Below are 7,419 nucleotides of genomic sequence, written 5' to 3' on the forward strand. Positions count from 1 at the left end.
GTGCAAAGATTTCGAACAGGTGATGAAGCAGAAATTCGAAATGTCATCAATGGGGGAGATGAAATTCTTTCTGGGTCTACAAGTTGAACAACTTCCTGAGGGAATTTTCATTCATCAAACGAAGTACGTGCATGATATTCTAGAGAAATTTAGAATGTCAAGTTCTACTCCAGCTGCTACCCCACTTGCGACTAATCATGGGATTCACCCAGATCTCACCGGAGACAGGGCTGATGAAACGTTCTACCGTTCCATGATCGGTTCTTTGATGTATCTGACTGCTTCACGTCCTGATATTATGTACCCAACGTGCCTCGCAGCAAGATTTCAGTCTAGCAGAAGTATAAATATCGGAAGATGATTGCTGAAACCAAGATTATCAGACTTTCTAGTATCTATTTGGAAGCGAGAAGAGCAAATAGATGGGATCCAGACAGAGAATGCTACCTTGATAGGTATGGCAACATCGCGATTGATGATAAAACGCTAGATATCGAAGCCATCATCAAGGAGTACAAAGAAGAAGATGAATACTGGCAGCACAAGTGGTGGGGAACGCCAACTGCGAAGATGATTGAAGAAGAAAAAGAAAAGGAGAGAAAGGAGAAAGAAGAGAAAGAGAAGAAAGAAAAAGAAGATTTTGAGAAAGCAAAGCAAATTGATACCGGCTTGATTGATACTATGCAGGAGTTGACGGCAGATAACCTGGAAAAGATGGCTGACAAAGTGCTGGCTGCGAAAGCACTTGAGGTAGATTCTAATTCTGTGACTGAGTCAAAGGGCCAGGTCAGTCAAAGTGTGTCAACAAATGCGTCAGGTAACAAGATTGATGGAAATGCTGACTGCAAAAATTGCACCAAACAATGCAATTTTTGTAGCACTGTCACATATCTTAATAATGAGAAAATCAAGAATCTGACAACAAAAGTTAAAAGTGTTGAGGATCAGATTCTAGGTCGTGACAAAACTGTAAAAGCTTCAACCGAACGGATCAAAGAATTAACGGCTCAAATTGAACTTGATAAAACTGAACGTGAGAAAATAAAGTGTGAAAATGAAAAGTTAATTCTAGAACACCGTCAGATTTCAGAAAAGTTTGAAAAACTTAAGACTATTGTGAAAGATAGTGATGATCGTACTGGCAAAACGTTTAAAGAAAATGAACATCTAAGAGCTGTGGTAAGAATAAAAGAAGAATCAATTAACAATCAACTAGATGAAATTGCTAAACTGAAACTTAAAGTTCAAGAAGCTGAAATTGAAAATGAAAGAATTCAGTTGAAGTTAAACAGCTATAGCTCAGCAAGCTTTGTTTTGCAGCATATTGTTCCCAAACCTATAGGGAAAAACAAAGCTGGTGAGGATGTGTTTTCTGATGGAACGGGTGTAGGGTTTCACAAAGTTCCACCGCCAATCTTAGACAACTACACGAAAAAGCAGTCTAGTTTGGTGGAAATTGAGGAAGAAAGTGATGTTAAACTTCCTGAGAATATTGATGTCACGTTCACGTCTTCCAATGACGAGGGTGTCCAAAACGATGTGGTGAAAAGTGTGGTTGACAAAGTGCTTAAACCGGATTGTGACACTTCTGAGGAGGATGGGTGTTTCTTGGATAAATACATTCCGAAACAAAAGTCCAAGAACAACTTAGATGAAGAATCAAACCTTGTCATGTACAAGATGATGGGTTCGGATAAGTTGTTTTCGGATTCTGAGTTTCCGATAGAGAATGTAAACTTGAACAAATTGACCAATGTTTTCAAACTTGTTGAAGTCAAATTGTCAGCAGTGAATAATCTGAGTCGAAAGAAAGATAGGGTTTATAACAAGAAATCTGTTAATCCACCACGTTTTTACAATAACAACAGAAATAACTGGTCGGGTGGTTATCAGAAAAATAATGTTCCAAACAAGAGGTTTGTCGAAATGAAAAAGTTTGTGAACAGTTCAAGTTCACTTGCTGATGAAGAAAAAGAAATTTTTTCAAAATCGAACAAAGAATTTTTTGAGAAGAAAGCTTCGCAGGCTCAGTCTGAAGGCATGAGTCGGGTAGCCGATACTCGTACTTGTTTTAGATGTGAAAAGGTTGGTCATATTGCATGAAAGTGTACTTATGTGAAGCCTAAGACTGAAGCTGTGAAAGTTCAACAAAAGAAGGTTGATGTGAAGGGTAAAACACCGATGTTTGTTGAGAAGAAGGTTGTTGAGAAGAAAAATATTAAAATTTATAACATCAAAGTGAAAAATGAACCCGTAAAGAAGTTGGTAACTAAATATGACACAGTTTACAAACGGGTTGCATTAACTCAACAGGTGTGGAAACCTAAAATTGGATCAAAAGTTGAGAAGAAAGATTCAACTTCTGAGGTGAAAAAGGCTGAAGAATCAATTACGGTTGATTATGATGCAAATTTTCCACCTCTCAAGGCTGAAAATTTCAAAATTCAAATTGCGAGAGTCAAGGTTACACCTAAGGCTGATGAAGCCTGGGTGGACACTATGTTTGACTAAACAGTTTGAATTGCCGGAGCTTCCTGGATTGCAAAGCATGAATCGGCATCTTTCTTAAAGTTGTTTAAGTAATGATTTGTTATGTGCAGGATCTTCCAAAACTTGTATCCAGGTGGATAATGGATAGTGGAGCGTCAAGGCATATGACAGGGAAGACCGCATTGCTGTATGATGTGAATAACATTAATGGTGGTTATGTGGGTTTTGCGGGTAATCAAGGAGGAAGTTTCGCGAGAATGTTGCTGCTTGGATATGCTTTTATGATCGAAAAGATATGTTTAAGGCATTTATCGAGAGGGTTCTCTGCTTGAAGGAGGGAAGAAGCCTGAGTATCGCAGAGAAGACAAATTACCTACTTTTCATGATTAATGCCTTCCAGAGCTTGGAGGATGATATAGTCAGCAAGAAAGTCATGAGATTGGCAAGCCTTCATTGCTGGCATAGTCTATCGTTTGGTCGTTTTCAGATGGAGCTTTGCCTTAATCCAGATTTGATTAAGAAATGGAAAAGAATCGCAAAAAAAAGCCAAGGAGGCAAAGAAACGCGGTGAATCTTTTGATATGTCAGTAATGCTAGAAGTGAAGTTCTTGAGGAATCTTATTGATGAATTTCTAGAGGTACTTGATTCCAAGGTATTTTACTATGATGATGAAGGGTCCGACGTACATGGATTTGAAAAAATTAATGAAGCTTCAATTTTGTATTGTGAGAGGTTTATGGAGTTTTTAATCGACCTTTTGAGCCAACTTCCGACCAGGAGATACTTTAAACCTCTTGTCGCTGATGTGGCGGTGGTTGCGAAATGTCATTTGAGTGTTCTTTATAGACATGAAAAGGGCAAGCTTTTTGCACAGCTGGTTGACTTGCTGTAGTACTACGAAGGTTTCGAGATCGATGATAATTTAGGGAGACAAATGACAGATGATGAGGTGCTTCAAGCCCATTATGAACGTTTTCAGGCTTTCCAGCTGCTTTCATTTAAAAAGATACCCAAGTTGAAAGAACTTGCACTTGCTAACATTGGGTCAATTCATAAGCGTGCTGATCTTTCAAAGAAATTATCTGTACTTTCTCCTGATGAATTGAGGGACTTAGTCTGCAATAAGCTTAAATTGATTTCAAAGAGTGACCCATGGACGGAAAGAGTTGACTTTCTTATAGAAGTCATGGTCTCCTTTTTCGAAAAGCAGCAATCTCAAAAAGAAGCCATAAACGCTCTACCACTGTATCCGAACGAACAAATAATGTGGGATGAAAGTCTCGTTCCCAGCATTAATTACTCTGGTGAAGGATGTTTAACACTTCCGAAACTAAATCTACAGTTTCTAACACTTCATGATTATCTTCTTAGAAACTTTAATCTCTTCCGTCTTGAATCAACTTACGAAATTCGTGAAGACATTCAAGAAGCGGTCCCACATCTCCTCGCTTACACTAATAACGAAGGTCAACCTGCTTTCCGTGGTTGGTCAAGAATGGCCGTACCGATTAAAGAATTTAAAATTACTGAAGTAAAACAACCAAATATCGGTGAAGTAAAACCAGCATCGGTAACAGCAGAGGTTACTTTCAGCATTTCAAGCTACAGAACACAAATTAGGTCTGAATGGAATGCTTTAAAGGAACATGATGTCCTCTTCTTGCTTTGTATCCGTCCATCTTTCGAGCCGTTGAGTGCTGACGAGGCAGCTATGCATCGGTCCCACAAAAACTCAGACTTCAGTTTGTGAGAGGATGTGAAATTATCGAAATCCGTGATGAAGAAGGAGGTTTGATGAATGATTTCACAGGAAGAATTAAACGGGATGAATGGAAACCGCCTAAAGGTGAATTGAGAATTGTGACGGTTGCACTTGATACTGCACAATATCATATGGACGTTACTGATATTGCGGAGAAAGGCGCGGAAGATGTTTATGGTACTTTTAATATTTTGATGAGAAGGAAACCGAAGGAGAATAATTTTAAAGCTATATTGGAGTCTATTAGAGATCTCATGAATGAAACATGTATTGTTTCTGATAGGTTGTTGATGTGTTTGTGAGTCGAGGTGCTGTCCAATTGTATTCAGAATTGTTGTAAAGACTTGCAAACAGTAATAGAAGGAAAAATTGAAAGGAATTGTTGTGTTTGACTTCATTTACGTTGATTCCGCCTTCGTATGTGAAGATGAACTGCTTCTACTGACGTTTTAGGACATCAGAACGGTCCAACAAGTGGTATCAGAGCTCAGGACGAGGAGTTCATACCGAATACAGCTTGAAATCGCTGGATTATCTCATTTCTACCTTTCTTTTCTGATTTGAACTAATTGTCACGGTTAAAATGGCTTGAAACGTTCACACATCAAACGAAACACACTGATAATCAATCCTTGAAAGTTTGGAACTAAAATTCGACCTAAAACTAATCGAAATCACCGTGTCCGTTTGAAACTATTCGGTGAAAAATGACGTCATCCGTTTGAAAAGGCATCCGTTTGAACGCATCGTTTGAAATAGAATCCTATCGTTTGAAACGTGACCGTTTGAGTCAGTTCCGTTTGAAAGAGATCGTTTGAAAGTCTATCGTTTGAAACTAGTGATTTTTCAAACGGACAAGTCCTGCTCATTTGAATTACCTGCTCGTTTGAAAGCACACCGTTTAAATACATTCCGTTTGAAGCTATTGTTATTTCAAACGGACAAGTCTGTTCCATTTGAATCTGATATTTTTCAAAACCAAAATTTTTCTAAGTGGTGTTTGATTTTACAGGTACATTCACGATGGACGATATTTTCTTCAATCCGTTCAGCGACATGTACGCATTCACAGGAAGTTCAGGAAACAATGATACGTCGTCGAGCAATACGAACGAGAATCAACCAAAAGAAAAAAAGAAGGAAGCTTGGGAGTCCGAAAGCGCATTTGGAACATTTAACAAACCTCCTAAGCTGATGGCTATAGAAGATTACAGCAGGTGGGCAACAAAGTTCGAAGACTGGTTGATGGCATTCGCTTTTCCCAGCTGGAAGAGCATGAAGAATGGATATGCCGAGGGAAAGAAGAATGGTGAAGCATTGAGATCGGCTGAAGAGATTGAGAGTTTTGTGGCTGAGCAAAAGTGTGTTGCCTTGTTGTTTCAATCGGTTCGGGAGGATATTATTTCTTTGATAGACTACTCAAATGCTAAAGATTTGTGGGTAAAACTTGAAAAGAAGTGTCTTGGAAGCAAAGAGATTGTAAAAAATAAAACGAAACTTCTTAGAAAAGAGTTCGACATGTTTGGTTGTCTTAAAAATGAATCGGTTTGCAAAATGATTGAAAGATTTGGTCATCTGAAGTTGGAGCTTGCACGACATAAGATCACGTATTCTGATGAAGAAATTGTTGATAAATTGTTCGATTCATTACTAGACGAAGTGGATTGGAGATATTATGCACTGATGTTGAAGAACACTATTGCTCCGGAAAATCTGACTCCAGATGTGGTGATTGAAAGACTTGAAAGCCATGAGCTAGAGTTGAAGAAAACATACAAAGTTAATCACTCATCTTATCAGCAAAATCTGGATCTATACTATCCGAAAAGCTTGATGCCGAAAGCTACTTCTCCGAAAACTGCATTTTCTGCTGAGAATGTTTCTCCAGTAAGTAAAGAAAGCCAAAGCAGTCCAAGCAGCGGAAGCCACAGTGGTTATCGCAGTGGATCTACGTCTTCTGTAAATCATTCTGATGCGAAGTTTTCTTGCAATATCGCGATAGATTTGAAGAACGCACAGAATTTTGATGAGGAGTCGGCTAAGCAACAAATGGTCTTCTTGGCATCTGTGTTGGAATCCTACGAAAGGTTGGTGGCTGGTAAGATTGGGAACACAAATCTGACGAAGGAAGATTACGACCAGATAGACCACGAAGAAATGGAGCTGATCGACATTCGTTGGGCGATGGCAAGTGTTGTTCGACGTGCTCAGCGTTTCATGGAAATTACCGGGAGAAAGACGATCGGTGGTCCGTCTACAAAGTTGGGATTCGACAAATCCAAGGTGACGTGCTTTAAGTGTAAGCAGAAGGGTCACTTCAAGCGGGAATGTAGAAACGCATACGCTGATGAGTCAGAGAATCCGTTTAGAGACGATTACTACAAAAAGGCAATCTACCATCAAAATAAATCTGAGCCGCCCAGATTGAAGCAGACTGAATATAACAGAGACAAATCAAAGGCTCTGGCTGTGATTGATGATGATGAAGGGTACGATTGGAGTAAAGAAGTCGCACATGATTATTGTCAAGAGGATATTGCGTTACCTGAAAGGTACTCCGTCATTGGGGTTATGGTATCCTAGGAAAGGCGATTTTACGCTCGAAGGGTATTCCGATTCGGATTTCGGATGCTGCAAAGTCAACGCGAAATCAACAACTGCAGGATGCCAGTTCTTTGGTCCGAGATTGGTTACCTGGAAGTGTAAGAAACAAACATCTGTGGCGCTATCTACATGTGAAGCGGAGTATGTTTCTGCTAGCAGTTGCTGCTCTCAGATCCTGTGGATACAGCAACAGATGCGCGACTACGGTTTGCAGTTTCTTTACACACCTCTGTTTGTTGATAATGAGGCTGCAATTAACATTACTAAAAATCCAGTACATCACGCTAAAACTAAACATATAGAAATTCGTGATTGCTTCGAGAAAAAGTTGATACGAATTGAGAAAATCCACACTGACGAACAAAAAGCTGATTTGCATACCAAAGCTTTTGATAAAAATCGGTTTCAATATTTGTTAAAACTTAATGGTATGAAATTGCTTTCAGTGTCGGATGGAATTGTGAGCGTTGATGAGAGTACTGTTGCGGATGAAGACGAGAGACAATCTGCGATGGTTTGTCGATTTTTTACGTGTTTTGCTATTTAGGGGGAGATAGATAGT

At 39.2% G+C, this 7,419-nt stretch overlaps 1 pseudogene; it reads left to right on the top strand.

Annotated features, from left to right (window-relative positions):
* Window positions 1–2,275: 2,275 nt before the first annotated feature.
* Window positions 2,276–4,555, top strand: LOC110907055 (annotated as a pseudogene).
* The last annotated feature ends 2,864 nt before the right edge of the window (window positions 4,556–7,419 follow it).

This window comes from Helianthus annuus, chromosome 14 (assembly GCF_002127325.2).
Source record: "Helianthus annuus cultivar XRQ/B chromosome 14, HanXRQr2.0-SUNRISE, whole genome shotgun sequence".
NCBI lineage: Eukaryota > Viridiplantae > Streptophyta > Magnoliopsida > Asterales > Asteraceae > Helianthus > Helianthus annuus.